This window comes from Nannospalax galili, unplaced genomic scaffold (genome assembly GCF_000622305.1).
Source record: "Nannospalax galili isolate Female #2095 unplaced genomic scaffold, S.galili_v1.0 scaffold1146, whole genome shotgun sequence".
NCBI lineage: Eukaryota > Metazoa > Chordata > Mammalia > Rodentia > Spalacidae > Nannospalax > Nannospalax galili.
This window is the reverse complement of record NW_008355380.1, coordinates 166,466-185,332: the sequence shown is the minus strand read 5'-3', so window position 1 is coordinate 185,332 and position 18,867 is coordinate 166,466. Positions and strand designations below refer to the sequence as shown.

The window sequence follows — 18,867 nt, the reverse complement described above, 5'->3', positions numbered from 1 at the left end:
AAAAGAACCATGTATTCTGACCAGCAGGAAGGCTGCTTGATGCTTGATGACAGAATGTATTACTTCAATAGCATGTGGAATAGGGTAAGACATGGCCTCAGCTAAGGGGCATTGCTCTCAGGTGGACATCCCCAGGATCATCTGTCTCCTCAAGGGTAACCCTCCCAGCCATATCCATGCACAGCACAGGCCACATAGCCAGGTTGCTCCTCCTTGGCAAAACCTCTGCTTCTACATCTATAACATTATGTATCTGTTGAATTCCTGAAAGGAAGAGCACTTCAAAGGTATTTTGGAACAATAGACCCAGCAGTTACAACTCATGGTAATAAAATGTGGGTTTCTCTGACAGAAAGGGCCAAGAGGAAACAGGAAGCTCTGGACCAGGAGATGGAGACAGCATATTCTGTAACCTACTGGTTGAGGGTCCCAAGAACCAAGTAGAGAGCCGGCTTGGGGTATCAAGGAGCCAGGGCCCTCCATAAAAGTAGACCCTAGCCACAGTCTTCTGCCCTGGATTCCTGACCTGTGGGGCTTCATTAATGCCATTTTAAAAGCTAGTAACAGTAAAGGTCATGGGATAGGCCCTCTCCATCCAGTGTCCCCTCCCACAGTTGGTGGTACAAACCATCTCCTGCATCTTCTCTGCCAAAAGAGCAGGCCCTAATCTTGGCCCTCAGCCTCAAGCATGACTTTTCCAGACCCTGAAAGGTCTTCCCTGTTCTCTAGGCCCATTCTCACTGTGGTCCCTTTTTCTCCACCCTGAAGTTCCAAGTGCTGGTTGTGAGCCTCTAGGATTACAATTTATTTTCCTGGCCTAATTCCATGGCCTCCTAATTTGTGCACCAAGAAGCAAATGAAGAGGGTAGAAGTAAGGGGCTTCTTGTCCCTCCTGTTCTACCCACATCTCCAGTCCTCAGTCTTCTTCCAAATGATCAGAACATGGTTCCTCACATGGAACATGGTCAGATATCAGTCCAACTGATGGGACTCCAAAAGACATCCTGCCCTGTGACCTCCCAAGCTGGAAAAGTGAGTTTTTGAAGTCTGTCTTTGAAAAACACCACGCCCAAATGTGATGTCTCTAACTTGCTACACTTGGAGTTCTGAAGGCACCTGGCTCCTGGGAACCTCTCAGGAGTCTGAGGGACCTATAGTAGCCACAAAAGATCCACAGTGCAGCTAAGGGAACTTCTACTGGCATATGGTTGTGTGGCTGAAGCTCTTGAACACACAGGCTGTTTCTGTATAGCACTATGGGGTGGCCTTAATGGAGGACAGCTAAAACCTGGCGGGTAGCCCTGTGTTCTGCAGGAGCCACCCTGTATTCCATAGCCAGGAACGCTCCTTTCAGGGAATTGATGAGACTTCCTTCATTGGGTGGGTGACTCCTTCCTGTTTGTAAGCCACCAACAACCAGAGGGCTTTTACTACCTCAGTTTGAGGACCCAAGGCAGCCTGGAGCTCAGCACGGTCACCAGCCAGCCTCTCAGACTGCTGTTTGTTACCTTAATTCACCACCAACTTTGTTCCATTGAACATTAAAACACAATGCATACCCTCAGTTCAGTCACACTGGGAGAAGCTGGGTCCCAACAAAGGCCAAGGAACCCTAGGTACCTAAAGCTGTTTGGAATTGGGGAGTGGAAGTGAGGGGGTGGGTCAACAGCCTTGACTGGAAATTTGATAGAGAATAGCCAGGGAATAGGTAACATGTTCCTGGGGGCCTTAGGACTATCCCTGACTGGTAGGACCAGCCCACATGGGGGTTAGGTCCAGGGGACCTCTCAGGATTCAGAGGTGAGTATACTGATACTGATACTACAGTCCAGGCACACACTACACAAATGCCCTGTGGGTGGAGGGGAATACCTGCTGCAAGCCCCTCTCTACAGGTAACCCTCTCTCACTCAGGAGGCTGGCTGCTTGGGCTGCTCTACCCTCCATCCTTCCTGCTGGCCAGGGTCCCTAAACCTGGGCCCCTTGTCTGGTATCACAGGAGCATTGAACAAAGGCCCCTGAGACACTGTGAATCAAGCCAAGGAACTGAGAGAAGTATGCCTAAATAAATACACCTGAAAAGGTAAGGAAGATATTAGTGAAGCAAAAGAAGAACAGAAAGGATATGGTTAAGCAGAACGGAGATATTAGGTATGAAATATGGCAATGCACACACGATGACAGAGGATGTGGTGTGAAGATGAGCAGCAAACTCTTGTGTCCATGGGCATAGTGTAGAATGGCTGAGCAGAAGGCAGCAGAAATACTAAGTGGCTGCAGTGGTGACAGTTCTTGGATAATGCAAGCTACTAAAAATAAAGCAAGGAACAGGGGGTGAGGACAAAAAACTTTCAGAATTGAAGATGAAAGAAGGCATAGCCAGGGGAAATAAGGTAAAGGATGCATCGCAGTGAAAGTTAAGAATGCTCAGGCTAGGGCCTAGAGAGATGGCTCAGGAGTTAATAAGGCTACTCTTGCAGAAGACCCGGATTTGATTCCCTGCACGCACATCGTAGCTAACAACCTATTCATAACTCCAGTTCCAGTGGGTCTGACACCCTCTTCTGATCTCTGCAGGCATGGCACAACATGGGTGCACTCACATGCAGGCAATACACTCATAAACATAAAATAAAAAAATTTCTTTAAAAAATGCTAAAGCCAAACGAAGCTGTTACAAAAGCTTCCACAGAGCGAGTGCACTGGGGTGGAGGAGTCAAGCCACCAGACACTGCAAACAATGGAACATATCATGAAACCTGAGACAGTCATATACCTTAAATTCCATATCCAGCCAAATGGTTAACCCAAATGTAATGTGTAACAACAGTTCCCTGTTTGTTTTGAGACCCTGGGGGATTTCATGCCAAGAATCAAAGTGACAACACCCTGGAAGAAATCCTCTGGAGAGGAGCAGACCTGGGCAAGAGAGATCAAAAGCTCTGGTTGGCTCCAGAGTGATCCTGTCAAGAGAGAAAAAGAAGAGTTTGCGGTCTACATGAGATCAACCTTAGGCCCAGGACAGGGGCAGTTAAGTCCAGGAACTCTCAGAGGCTCTACGAGAGGGCTCCTGCAGAGAGCCACGTAAGAACAAGTAGTATATGAACCTTTCTCATCATGTACGGGGCTCAGCAATCAACCAGAGAACGAGCCTTCAAAAAGGACCCACAGCCTCCATCTAAGTCTCAGGCTAGGGTGCTGACCTTGGCTTCTGGCTTCTGGGGAAAGTAATCTCCTGCTGTTGATTGCCAGTATGTTGCAACATGTCAGGGGCCTCTGGGAATAAGTGCAGCAGTCGTGTGTTTCTGCAGAAGCAACCTTGCATGCATATCACACCAGAAAACAGGAACTTCTACCATCATCACTACTGTTGTCCCTGTCACTATGTTGGAAATATCAAAGTTCAGTACCCTGTCCTCACGTAGGGTGGGGCTGACTTCTGCGTGGTGCCTCATCTACCAACGGGAGGAGTGAGGGACAAATTAAGGGGCATAGGGGAGGCAGTACCATACAGTGCTCTGTGCAGGGGCTGGAGATGGGATGCCTGCTAAGCACACCAACCTCATCACTGTTTTTCCACCTTTCTCTCTGTGTTTCACCATGACCATAGAACCACTGTACTGAGCCACATGGCAATGACAAAAGGAACAAGTCTAAAAGAAACAACATCTTCCCAGTCAGGACCAGGAAAAAGGAGGCAGCAAGTGGAAGGACCCTGCAAAGGAGACTGAAGGAGACACAGACCTCCAGCTCTGTATATAAATTGTACTAATCCAGATCACATGGAAGAAACAGAGGTAAGTCTGAGAAATGAACATGGCAGGGACCATGCTAGGACTCATATGATGCTATGGGAGGCAGATCCATGCAGCAAAAGACCCAAAAGCTGAGCCGAGCCTGATGTTGGTGCTTACAGCAAGATCTGACTGTGATGACTGCTTCTAGTGCAAGCCAAATACAAAAATATTCAGCATTCTCTTGAGAGTGTCATGGACCCAGAGTCTCACAGCACATGCAAAAACATTTAGGATACAAGCCTAATCAGGTTTCCTGCTACTGCTATAAAAAAATCACCACAAACTGAATGGTTTAAAAGAATACAAATTTCATTTTAGTTCCATGGGTTAGAAGCTAGAATGTATCTTAGTCAGTATGACAGTCAGCTTTTCATGAACATAATGAAATACCTCAAGCAGCTAGCCTGTAAAAAGAAAATGTTTATTTAGCACACAGTTTTGAAGCTCTGCAGTCCAACATTGGATGGCCCCACTAGTTTGGGAAGTCAGAGAGAGATGGGGTCCCACAGTCCCCTCCAAGAGCATGCCTTCAATGACCTAAGGAGTTTCTACTGAGTCCTACATCTTAACATTGCTGCTGTAGGAACCAAGACTTCAAGCATAAAGGGTCCTTAGGAGATGTAATTGGAAAACCAAACCATACTCAACCCATAGCAGTGCTAAAGTAAGTGTCAGCAGACATGCAGTCCTTCTGAAGTCTGGCTTTATTAATTCTTTAATCTGTCACTGTCATATGCTATTATCCCCTCAGTTCTAAAATTATCACTTGATTCATCTTACAAGATCTATTATCTGTTAATTTTTAATCTCTTTTTTAGAGTGCTCACCTTTACCATGTGTAATGTGTCATATTCCCTGTTTCAGAGTCCCTATTTGTTAACTCTACCGTTTGCATCATTTCAGAATCACTATTTTCTTGGTTTTGAGTGACAAATTCTAATTCTTAGTATATTCAGTAATATACTAGGTATGTGAACTGTGTTGTAGGCAGAATAATGGCCCTGAATGTGTACACATCAAAATTCTCAGAGTCTGTGAACATGTAACTTTACACAGTCTAAGGGAATGTGAGTGATGATGACCAGGGGGAAGATCATGAGATAATCCAGCATTGTTTGAGTGGGCACCGTTTAACTATGGATCCTTAAAACTGGACAATCTCTCCAGCTTGTTTCTGTACAAATAGGAGGGTCAGAAAGATGTTACCCTGCTGACAATTCAATATAAATTATCTAGTCTAAGAGAGAAAATATCAGGAAAAACAAATACACAGGGACCAATGGGATGACATGAAAAGAGTTAATATCCAATTGAATCTCTGAAATAGAAGACAAAGAATAATCTTATGAAAATTTTGTGAAGAAAAATGACTGAAATTTTCAAATTGGTGAGAAAAAAATTTACTGATTCAAAAAGATCAGTGATGTTGAGCGTGGTGGCACTTGCCTTTACTCCAAACACTTAGAAGGCACAGGCAGGCAGATCTCTGTGAATTCAAGGTCAGCCTGGTCTACAAAGTGAGTTCCAGGCCAGCCATGGCTACCATAAGGCCCTGTCTCAAACAACAGGAACATATCAGTGAAATAAAAACAATGTAGCACCCAAGCCCAGAGACATCATTACTAAACATCAAAATGAAAACCAAAGAGGAAAAAAACAATTATAAACATAACAAAAGGCAAATGGCACATTACATATAGAAAAGAAGAGTTTAAATGACTGTGGGTTTCTCATGAGAAATCACAGAGGTCAAAAGGAAATGGACATCTCTAAAGTGCTGAAAGAAAAGAGCTATCTACCCAGAATCCTATATCCAGCAAAAATATCAACAGAAAAAATGGAGGCAAAGAGACATATTCTAGTAAAAACATAACAAGGAACTTCTTATGAGCATACGGGGCTATAATGTGTGCTAAGGAGATCTTCAGGACAAAGGAAGATAAAACCAGATGGAAACTCAAGACCTCGGGTCCAGGACGAGGATTAGACAAGGATAGGCTATTTTCTCCTATTGTAAATGTACATATGTCCAAATACTATATGTTCTTATAAGCATGGATGACTATTAAAAACAAAAATTACATTGTGTAGAGGATTTCATGTAGATGTGATACACATGACAGACACAACACAAAGGAAGGAAACAAAAGGATTCATGTGGTTTATGATTTCTGTGTTTATTTGAAGCAGTAAAACTCTAAATGTAAAAAGTGAGATTTATATATTACAATAGTTAGAGCAACTATTAAAAAATAAAATGAAATATTAACCCAAAAGTCAACAGATAAATTGAATAGCATACTAATAAATACACTCCCCCAAAATAAAAAAAGCAGGCAGAACACATAAAAAAGGAAAAAATAAAATGGTAGATTTGAATCAAATAATGTGAGTGGGTGTCCTAACAAAAAAGCCCTGAATAAATCAATTAAAAGATTGTCAGTATGGATTTAAAGAAAACAATCAAAACAAACAAAAACCCAAGACCCAACTAGTTTTAGAGAAATAACATGATATAAACTTGGCATGGTGGTGCATGCTTTTAATTCCAGCACTCAGGAGGCGGAGGCAGACAGATTTCTGTGTGATTGAGGCCAACCTGGTCTACATAGCGAGTTCCAGGTCAGCTGGAGCTACAGGGAGACCCTGTCTCAAAAACCAAGCAAAAACAAACAAAAAAAAAATCCTTAATGATATAAATCGATTCAAGGTAAAAAGATGACTCCTATATTAGTACCAGACAACGTAGACAACAGACCAAGGAATATTACTGGGATAAAGAAGCACTTCACACAATAGCCAAATCATGAAGTAAACACAATAAACTAAACGAGTATGCTCCCCCAATAGAATTCCAAAACACAGAGAGCAAAAACAGAAAGAATTAAAAGGAGAATTACAAAACTCGCTATTATGCTTGACAACACCAACTCTCCTGTCTCAATTTGTGACTTGACAAACAAGTCAATAAGGGTATAAAAGATCTGAGCACTACCAATGAATTTGGTGTGAGCAGAATACCACTTTTCCAGTATATATGAAACATTTAGCAAGATAGACTATATTCAGTGCCATAAAACCATCCTTAACAAATATAAATGAACTGAAATAATAAAATGTATGTGCTTTAGGGGACTGGAGAAATGACTCAGTGGTTAAGAGAACTGGCCGTTCTTTCAGAGGACCTAGATTTGGTTCCCAGCACCCATACAGTGACTAACAACCATTGGAACCTCCAGTTCCAGGGGATATGATGCCCTCTTCTGGCCTCCGTGGGCACTGTGTGACATGGTGCATTTACATACATGCAGGCAAAAATACTCATAACCATTTAAAAAATATTTTATTTATTATTTTTTATTTTATGTGTATGAGTACATTGCCTGCATGTTTGTGAGTGTACCCGTGTTGTGCAATACCACGGAGATCAGAAGAGGGCTTCGGATTCCCCTGGAACTGGAGTTAAGGACAGACGTAGCCACCATGTGGTTGCTGAGAATTGAACCTGGGTCCTCTGCAAGAGCAGTCAGTACTTTTAGCCACTAAGCCATCTCGCCAGCCCCATAAATATTTTTTTTAAGTATATTCTGGGGCTGGACAGAGGGCTCAGCAGTTAAGAACACTGGTTGTTCTTGCAGAAGACCTGAGTCCAAATCCCAGCACTCACATGGTGGCTAACAACTGTCCATAACTTCAGCTCCAGGGATCTAATACCCTCTCTGTCCTCTGTAGGCGCTGCACGAAAAGGGTGCACATGCGGGCATAATACTCATACAAATAAATAAATAAATAAATAAATAAATAAATAAATAAATAAATAAATAGTGTGTTCTTTGGCCATAATGAAATTAAACTAGAATTCCCAAAACATAACGATAGCTGGAAAATTGCAAACTTTTCCTACGGCACTTTCTTTTTTATTTATTATTTTTATGTGTATGAGTGTATTGCCTGGATGTATGTGAGTGCACCTGTGTCATGCAATGCTGCAGAGGTCAGAAGAGGGCTTCAGATTCCCCTGGAACTAGAGTTAAGGACGGTTCATAGCTGCTATGTGGGTGCTGGGAATTGAACCTGGGTCCTCTGCAAGAGCAGTCTTAACCGCTGAGCCATCTCTCCAGCTTTTTTTTTTTTCAGTCTTTTTGAGACACGGTCTCCCTATGTAGCCCCAGCTATGCTGGAACTCACTATGTAGACCAGGCTGGCCTTGAACTCACAGAGCTCCACCTGCCTCTGCCTCCCATGTGCTGGGATTAAAGGTGTGTGCCACCACGCCCGGCTGGGAACTTTCTTTTTTTAAAAAAAAATTTTAGGGGGCTGGAGAGATGGCTCAGAGGTTAAGAGCACTGACTGCTCTTGCAGAGGACCCAGGTTCGGGTCCCAGCACCCACATGGCGGCTACGAACCATCCTTACCTTCAGTTCCAGGGGAATCCAAAGTTCTCTTTCTGACCTCTGTGGAATTGCATGACACTGGTGCACTCACATACATGCAGGCAATACACTCATACACATAAAATTAAAAAAAAATATATTGTTCAATTTTTTAACTATTATTTTTTACGTGTATGCATGTATCGCAGGCATGTAGGTAAATGCATCTGTGTCACGCAATGCTCACGGAGGACAGAAGAGGCTGTTGAATTCCCTGGAACTGAAGTTACAGACAGTTTTTAGTTGCCATGTGGGTGCTGGGATTTGAACCCAGGTCTTCTGCAAGAACAGCCAGTGTTCTTAACTGCTGAGCCATCTCTCCAGCCCCCTCCAAATATTTTTAAATTAAACAACATGCTCCTAAATAACTTGAGTTAAGGAGAAGGTCTCAAGGAAATTTAAAAAAAATGTTTTGAACCAAATGAAATGAAAATATAAAAATCTGTGTGATACAATTAAGGACATATTTAGAGAGAAATTTATAGCATTTGATGTTTATATTACAAAGTAAGATTGATTTAAAATAAATCATTTAGACTTCAATCTTAGGAGACTCAAAAAAATTAAATAATTAAATCCAGAGTATGTGAAAATAAATGACAAATATGTCTGTAAGTTAATTAAATAAAAAATAGACAAATTCAATAATTTAAAATTCTTAAAATAACTCTCTCATGCGGAGAAAAAAGAATGAATTAGCAAAGATAAGAACAGATGTCAATGAAATTGAAAACGAAAACATTGAAGACAGTTTGAAACAAATAACTGCAGAGAGGTGGGTAGTTCAAAAGAAGTGGTTAAAAACTCTAGCCCAACCCAACTGTTGTGCAGCTATTTGTTTCTCATTGAACATTTGGTCCTGGAGGAAGGAGACACATATCACTCAGGAAACTAACAAAACTTAGAAGGATTAGGAAACTCATAAAACTTATAAGATTCAGGAAGCTCAGAAGGTTAGAAGACTCAGGAGGCCCTCAAAGGTTATATAAGAATAAACTGTTGCTGGCAGGGAGCTACAGGGTGCCGTTTTATGACTCTCGACCCTACGCTAGGGTAGGCTTTTGGTGATAAGGTGTCCCAGGAGTCACTTATGCTCCTGGAGGCAACCCCAATAAACTCATGGAAGAGTTTCTTTGGTTTGTTGTTGGTGCCCTACCTAGGGTGAATGGACAGTTTGTTCATGTTTTGCCAGGAAAAGTCATACAACACAGCTGGTATCTAAACAGAGACTGCCAGAACCAAAGATAAATTTGGGAGGAGAGGCTGTATGGTTCCTGATATGGGTGATGGGACATACAACTAAGGCTGATCCTTCTAATGGTAAAGTGTCCATAGGGGCAATCTCAACACGACTGCCTTTGCTTATGTAGTGGGATGATGTGCCTCCTTGCTACAGTGGCAGTTACATGGCTCCTGCCATTGGTGATAAGATATGTAACTGAGGAGCACCGAATAGAGCACCCTTGGTAGAAGTCCCAGATGACTATTTTCCTCTACACAATACAGAATGGCATGCTTTTTTGATGACTGGGGACTCCACAAGTAAGGGGATAGACTAAAAATACATTGCAATCTCTGGAAGTAGACTGTATAGGGTACAGTTATAAGTAGGTAGAGGCAACAGTCATGAGGCCTCTGCTATGGACAACAGACATGCAATCAAGGCTCAATTGCCTGCCAGGAAGAACATGCCTATGTAAAGGGAGAATCACAGTGGGAAAATGTGGCTGCTATCCTCTGCATTTGCCTCTGATTTGGCAAGAAAAAAATGGAAAAAGAGAGGATAACATGGAGGTGTTGGTTTGCTGTTTCTTATAGCTGGTGGGAAGTGGAAAGGGGGTAGTAAAAATTTGCTCTGCACTTGTGATGGCTAATCCTGGGTGGCAACTTGACTGAATCTGGGATTAACTGAAATGAGAGAGATCTTCTTGATGGATCATTTGAAGATGGAAGACCCACCCTAAATGTGGGCGTTACCTTCTGATGGCAGCTGGTATAAAAGGCCAAGGCTTTTTGCCATTTGCCTTCTCTCTCACTAGTGAATTTGTCTTGCTGCTGTGACCAACTTCTTTGGATTCCAACATAGACTGAAGACTACCAGATCTCTCAGAATCCATCAAGACTTCAGCCCCAGATTGGGACTGCTAAGACATCCAGCCTTATGGACTGAACAACTACCAGATTCTCAGCCTCTCCAGTGTGATACAGTCATTGTTGGACTACTTAGATTCTTATCTTGTATGCTAATCTAATATATATATATATATATATATACATATATACATTTTACTGGTTCTGTTTCTTTAAAGAACCCTGACTAATAACTAATATAGTGCTAAAGAGCCCTCCTGGGATCTTAAAACTCAGAGGGAGCCAATGATAAAAAATCAGCAGTGAGGAGGAAGAGAGAAAGAGGTGATACGAGATACCCCTTAGATCTGACCTTTAATACAGAGGAAGGGATTCAGCATGCAGACAGGTACCTTAATAACAGCCCAGAACAGAAAAATATGATAATCATGGAATGTCTCTGAATTATTTAAATTGGGAATATGTTTTTAAACAAAAATAAAAGAGCCTCTCATAGTCTCGCTTGTGAAAGCTTGGGACACGAGGATGAATGGGGTCAGACTGAGTACTGTGGAAGTAGAGAAACTGAGCAAAGTGAGTACTTATTTCTCCTTGAGTCAAAGATTGTGTAATCTCAGTGGACAGTAACAGAGATGACAGAATATATCAGGCACAGCAGGGGAGGGGGGGCATGGGAGGATGTCACTTGGGATGTGGGCGTATAGATGAATAAGACTGTTTGGGATGTTCTATATGAAATAACACACAAAAAAATCAATAAGTAAAAAAATGAGTTATATTTGCTTCATGTTAATTAGTAGATGTGAAAAACATTACCATTGAAATCTACCTGATGCTTTATATCCATGCTCTGGTGCCAAGGATCTCAGAAAGTAACCAACTGTGACTAGTAATAATCAGATATATAGAGATTAGAGATGCATGTGCAAACATTTAAGTGTTAGTTTCATTAAAAATGAGTTTTTCTGTATGAAACAGTATATTTTAATAATAAAATGGGGATTTTTTAAAGATTTTAAATACAGTGTATTTCAAAATGAAATGGAGACCTTTTTAAAGGTTAAAACCTCATTCAATTTTATGTCTTACAGGGTTTATACTGAGTACAATATTGTATAACTGTATTAATTCAACAGTAAATTTAAAACATTTACAGCCAATTTTGAAAGAGATGCATCTTAGCTCTGGAAATTGTTGTTGAACATGTCAATGCTGTTGTAATGAAATGCTTCTTCTAATTATGTGGTTTTTAAATAAATAATTTTAAGAAAGATTGTGTAATCGAAGGGAAAGGGAGAGCAGTCCCTGGTGGACTGGCTGCACAAACCATTAAGGATACTTGATTATGGCTGGTTGAGGTCCCCATGAATACTGGAGATTGGAAGAAATTAGAGGAAGGACAGGTACTACTGAGGGATCTAGGCATGTGAGAAGCAGTGTTTGATGTCCAGTTCACTGGGCCAGATAGGATTGTATTCACAGAAGAGTTGAAAAATTAATTCAGCAGGGACCTCAAGACTGGTACAGGACTTCAGTGGCTTTTCTGAGCCCTAGATTGAGATGTGATCTTTACAAGGTAGGGAGGCTCTAATAGATTTGAATGCTTTGGATCAGAATGTTAATTGGGTTTATAAAATGGTAAGGTACTCAAGAGAGAATGTTGGGGGAAGGTTGGAAGAAGCAGGCATGGGGGCTGTCCAGGTTATTTAAAAGTAAATGTGGCAAGATTTGTGTCAAGTCAGAGTTTATGCTGTAAGTTTTTGGAAAGCTTAGGCTAAATGATAGCTCACCAAATGAGTAAAAAGAAGGAATGAAAGACAGGGTAGAACAGGTCCAAAAAAAAAGATTAAAATTGTCTTAGGGTTGGAAGTTATCCCTTCAGAGTATGCTGCGTACATTTGTTACCCTGCAAGAAAACATACTGGGATGAAGACTTCATCCAGCAGAAGGTCATTTCATCAGCCTATGAAGAGGCCAGCTGTAGCTAATGGAGAAGCAGTGGCCAGCTGCAGTACTGACCTAGAGTTGGTCAGAGCTGGGAAGCCTGAGCCAACACAACAGGTAAGCGTGTGTGGTTCTGTTCCCCCTTATCCTTTGCTGGGCTCAGCAGTGGGAACTAGCCCAACTGGGAACATATGGATCGGTAGAGAGATACATGGCAAGCCCACAGCAGTGCCCCAAGATGAGAAAGTGGGGTGGCTCATAAAGAATGACGGTGGATTAAAGAGAACTAAATAAGGTGGTATCTCCCAACCATGCTGCTATACCCACCATTGCTGTTTTGTTGTTCGGTTTTGTTGAGACAGGGTTTTATGTACCCCAGCTTCAAACTCACAATGCAGCCAAGAATTGCCTTGGTCTTATCCTTCATCATCAGTCACCCAAGTGCTGGGATTAAAATCATGAACCACCATGTTCAGTTTACATTGTTCTTTTGATAGAATAATTAATACAAGTGATGGAATCTTTTCATGCTGTATTAAGATTTGTTAATTTTTTAATCTCCTTAGATGCTGAATCCCAAGACCAGTTGGTACATGTTTAAAATGAGTGGCAGTAGACCCTCCGAGTTCCTGCCCAAACTCTGTGAAAAGGTTTAATTATATAATACTAACCCTTGAGTGTGTTAGATATGGAAAAGCATATGGAAAAACGGTAAAATAAGCAGCTAAAGAATGAAACATAGAAGGTACCCTACTTGGGTGGAAAAGGCGCTCCTAGATATGTTTGTTGAATGAAAATACTAGGGCCAGGGGTAGACGGCCTCCTTATGAGTTGTTGTCCAGGGAGGCCTCTGAGGTCCTACAAACCATAAGGCTATTGCCACTGCTGTAAATGTCTGTTGCTGAACACACCATACACTTTGGCTGGAGGACGTGGGGAGATCATGCTTGGACTAAGCAGGAATCTTCCTTCCTATTGCCTGCCTTTTTTAGTACTAAAAAGCACTACGCTACTGCTGGAGGAGAACTGTCATCAACAGTCCTTAGTTATGGCCCTGCATACTTCACTACCAATATACCAGGTATCTTGGTTATTTTTCTGTCGCTGTGACAAAATATCCTAACAAAAGCAACTTACTGGAAAAAGGGTTTCTTTTGCCTCACAGTTCAAGAGTACAGCCCATCATGGAAGGGAGTCAGGTGGCAGGAGATTGAAGTAGTTGATCATATTGCATCTATACAGTGCTGGGAGCCTAGAGATGCACCCTGGCAGGAAGAAGACAGGTAGCTTGAAACAGAAAATACAGATTATCAGGCTGGAAAGATGACTCAGCAGTTATGAGTGCTTGCTTCTCTTCTAGAGGACCAGAGCTCAGTTCCCAGCACCCATGTCAAGCAACTCACAAATGCCTGTAACTCCAGCTTCAGAGGATATGATGCCTCTGGTGCCCTCCTCTAGCCTCTGCAGGCACCTGCACTCACATATGTGCACACACACACACACACACACACACACACACACACTTAACTTTAAAAATGCTCTTCCAAAGGACCTGAGTTCAATTCCCAGCATCCATGTCAGGTGGCTTACAGCCTTCCATAATTCCAGGAGATACAAGCCTCCATAGGCAACTCCTCCCCTCCCCCACCCCGCCGCCAAGACACACGTGTTTAAAATAAAATAAAATAAATTTAAAATCTTTTTTAAAAAAGAAAAGAAAACATAAGATCTGGACTGATGATTCAGTGGTTAAGAGCACTTGCTGCTTTTACAGAAGACCTGGGTTCAGTTCCCAGCACCCAGATGGTGGCTAGCAACCATCTGTAACTCTAGTTTCAGGGGACCCGACACCCTCTCCTAGACTCCACAGACACCAGGCATGTAAGTGGTACATTAGCATGCATATAAGGCAAAACATTCATATACAAAAAATAAAAATAAAATAAATTTTTGCTTGTTTTTTGAGATAGAGTCTCATTTATAGCCCTGGCTGGCCTGAAACTCACTATGTAGACCAGCCTGGTCTCTGCCTCCTGAGTCCTGCGATAAAGGAGTGTACCACCATGCCTGGCTAAGAAGTTTTTTAAAAGAAAAGAAAATATAGATTATTTCTGTCCTCATACATTACAAAGTAAAACAAACTCCTATAAAATCTATGAAAAAGCTCCCAGAACTACCAATGAGTTTAGTAGTCACATGACACAAGTAAACCTAGAAAAACAAATTGTATTTCTATATACTAGCAACCAACAACTCAGAATTAAAGTTAAAAAAACAGTCCTACACACAGAAATGACAAAATACAGAATGCCTAGGTCTAAGTCCAACATAAACAGGCAGGATCCGTGTTTGGAAAATGAAAAAGCCTGATCAAAGTGATTAAAGGCCTAAATAAATAGAGATATATCCTGCTCAGGGGCCTCCAGTCAGTGTTATCCCCAAATTGGTTTGTGGTTTAACAATTCCAATCAAAACGTCAGCAGGAATTTTTCAATAGGCTAATTCTAAAATGTACATGGAAAGACAAAGGAACTAAACTAGGCAAGACACTTTAGAAGGAAATAAAATTGGAAGATTCAGATCATCTGGTATCCAGACTAATTTTGCTGATTTTCCTTATTTCTACTGGCATTAGAAAATGTGGTTAGTAGTGACAGGCCAGGCAGAATGAAAAACTTTTTATAAAATTTTGAGGAATGGGCCAGGGAGATGGCCTATCAGGTAAAAGTGCTTGCTACCAAGCTTGTCAGCCCGAGGTTTGATCCCCAGGACTCACATGGTGGAAGGAGAGAATGGACTCCCACAAGTTGTCCTTGGACCTCCACAAACATGCTGTGGTATGTACATGCACTCACACAATGAGTAAATTTTAAAAATGCAAAAATAATTTAAAACATCAGAGAAAACATAGAAGACAAATCTTTGTGACCTTAAGTTAAAGTGTTCCTACATGTACTCTGTGATTTTAAAATTCACTTTGATAACCCATAGAAGGAATTATTCAAATGTAGACAAATGAGAATTGGAAACATTTTATGGTATAATCAAGAAAAAAATTCAAGCAAACTCTGATAACCTTTTTTTCTGTTATAATGACCATCCTTTGATATTTCATGGTTACTGAGACCTACTTTTAGATAAAATTTGTTCTCCATTTAAAAAAAAAGAGTTCCTACCTGTGATACCAAAATAATGACCTCTACAAAAAGAAAATTTGATAAATTAGACTTCATACCAAAATAATGACATACAAAAGAAAAATTGATAAACTAGTTAAAAATTAAACACTTCTAGGGCTGGAGAGATGTCTCAGTGATTAAGAGCACTAGCTGCTCTTGCAGAGGACCCAGGATCGATTCCCAGCACCCATATGGCAACTGTCAACGTCTGTAACTCCAGTTCCCGGGGGATCGGATGCCCTCTTCTGACTTCCTCAGGCCTTGCATGACACAGGTGTACTTTCATACATGCAGGCAATACACTCATACACATAAAATAAAAATAAATGAAATATTAAAAAAAATAAACACTTCCATTCTGTACATTACCCTGTCAAGAGGATGAAAAAAATGAACCACGGACCCAGAGAGAACTTTTATAAATTTCTCATATGACAAAGGATATGTGTCCAGAATGTATAAAGACCTCTCTAGACTGAATAGCAAGAAGGCAAAAATATTTTTATACGTACAAAGGATTTGAACAGTTTAGCAAACATGATATATAGTTATAGATAAGGAGAGATGGCTAGCATCCTTAGCTATGAGAAAATACTAATCCAAACCCTAAGATTCCAAAATGACTGGATGGGAAGATAAAACCAAGGCAACCCCAAGGACACCTAGGCAGCAGGAACCCTTAGAAAGCATCTTTAGATTTGTAGTTTGAGTTCCCTGTCCTGGAAATAAAAGAAGGATCCCCATACAAAGCTTGATTGGAGGTGTGGAGGCATGTAAGGAGGTGTGGAAGGAAGAGTGGAAATGTGAAGGTGTGGAGGGAGCAAGGAGGGAGGTGGAGATGGAGGTGCGGAGGTGAGAAGAGAGTTGCAGATGCAGATGTAGTGGTAAGGAGGGAGATAGGGAAGGAGGTGAGGGGATAGTGTGCCCTTGTTAGAACTTGACACCTTAAGAATTCTGGGTGCTGTTATGTATAAGTCTGTTTTATTGCTCAGTACAAAAGTTTAAAAAGGATTTTATGAGTCTTAATTTTTAAATGAGTCTTAATTAAAAAATATTTAAAAGGGGGAAATATGGGGCTGGAGAGATGGCTCAGTGGTTAAGAGCACTGACTGCTCTTGCAGAGGATCCGGGTTCGAGTCCCAGCACCCACATGGCAGCTACAAACCGTCCTTAACTCCAGTTCCAGCGGAATCCAAAGCCCTCCTCTGATCTCCGTGGCACTGCATGACACGGGTGCACTCACATACATGCAGGCAATACATTCATACTCATCATCATCATCATCATCATCATAATGGGGAAATATGTTATCTTTTGCCAAGAACAGAATTCAAACCAGGATGCATTTTCAATTTTACTCACAGTGACAGAAAGACTAATAGAAAAGAAAAAGTAATAGTACTTAAAAATGTGCTTTCTAGCACATTACAACAAACGATGAAATTACATACATTTCCTCCACTAAAGGACAGTGCTCTCAAAAGGGAGCTAGGAATCCCACCGGGAGCCAGAACTGGATCTCAGGCTATTCTGAGCAAGCCTGACTTTCTTTGTGTGGGATCCCAAACACCTAGGAAATTAAACATGAAAGAAGGAAGCTTTGAGTATGCAATTCCTGTCTTTTTTTTTTAATTTTACTATTTTTACTTTATGTGTATATGTGTATTGCTTGAATGTATGTAAGTGCACCCATGTCATGCAATGCCTACAGAGGTCAGAAGAGGGCACTGGATCACCTGGAACTGAAGTTAGGGACAGTTGTTAGCTGCCATGTGGGTACTGGGAACCCAGGCCTCCTGAAAGAATAGTCAGTGTTCTTAATTGCTGAGGCATCTCTCCAGCCCCCCATGTATTTCTTTAAGGATGTGATTTATAAATTCATCAGCATCCAAACTCCTCAGCAGAAATCAGAGAACTCAGAGACACTTCCTCACCCAAGTCCTGGACCCTCTCTCTTAGGTGCCTCTAGGGCGTGCCCAGTATCCAGGCACTAGTGTGGAAAGTTCACTACTAGTGAACTAGCAGTGCTTCAAAGTTGCTGTTCTGGTTTGTTTCTTCATTGCTGTGCCAAAATACTCTGACCACTACCAACTTGGGGAGGAAATGGTTTATTTAGCTTACAACTCCCAGGTCACAGTTCATCAGGGAGTCCAAGGTAGGAACTCAGGGCAGGAACCTGGAGGCAGAGGCTGGAGCACAGGCCATGGAGGAATGCTGCTTACTGGCTTGCTCCCCTGGACCCTGCTCAGCCTGCTTTCTTATGCAACACAGGCCCACCTGCCCAGGGGTGGCACCACCCACAGTGGGCTGGGCCCTCCCACATCTCTCATCAAGAAGATGCCCCTCAGACATGGCCACAGGCCAGTCCAATAGAGGTAATTCCCCAATTGTGGCTCCCTCAACCCAGGTGTGTCACATTGACACTAAAGCTATCCAGCACAGTTGCTCACAGCCAGCATGGACCCAAAGCCCTGTACTTCAACCACAACTCCATATGGACTGGCTAGAAAGTTAAGAGTGAGGGGCATAGAAGAGGCCAGAAGAGTCAGTGCAAGGGGACCTGAGCCCCTAGATAGTGCAGAAGTCTGCTGGGAAGGCAGGCGGGCCCAAGCCAACCCCTTTTAGGCTGGTGCCTGGCACCTAACTGTCCATTATCCCCCTTCCAGTGTGTGTGCGATTTTCTAATTTGAGGGGGTAATACTGGCCTGTCTATGGGCTATCTGTATCCCCCATTCCCTCTTTTCAGGGAGGTTCCCACAGAAATGGAGTCTCAAACCTGAGTGGCTGATAAACAGAAAGCTCAACCTTTCCCACAGACATTGAATAAAGGAAAGGGAGGCACTACATACAGGCTCCTGCCATCTGTACTGCCAAAGTCTCAGTTAGGGCCTGGCTCAGTGAGGGGGGGTGATGAAAGAGCAAAGTTCTGCCCTTTACCAGACTCCAGATGGGCCCCTGCCAGCTCCTGATTGCCTTGTACCAGATCTCAGCCCTCAGAGACTGTTCTGTCCTGGCCATCCTCTGAGATGTCAGAGACCAATCTTGACCAGCTCAGTGAAAGTCCAGCTCCCCACAATGGAGGTTCCCATCAGGCCCAAATACTGGTACAAAATGCAAGAAAACACAAGACTTGCCAGGCCAAGCTTGTTTAGGACCCTGGATGAACCCCACAGAAACTCATGCTGGCTCTTCTGAGTCTTTAATTTAGAAAATAAGTGGCTTAATATTTAGGTTCTTTCTTCAGTGGGAACATGGATGACAAATGATTCTCAAATTCAGCACCAGGATGGCAATATTCTTGGCCTCATTCCTACAAGTTCTCTGCCCACTGACCCCAGCTTAAACTGACTTGGGACAGTCTAGGGAACCACTCATAAGGGCATTTTGGTACTTTATTGCTTCTTGTTAACCTAACGGTTTCTC

The 18,867-nt window shown here is 42.1% G+C and overlaps 1 protein-coding gene across 5 annotated transcripts in view; it reads right to left on the bottom strand.

Moving 5' to 3' along the window:
* The window catches only part of Ahrr (aryl-hydrocarbon receptor repressor), a 91,609-nt gene that overhangs the window by 41,879 nt on the left and 30,863 nt on the right, over positions 1-18,867 (bottom strand). The window lies entirely within an intron of this gene.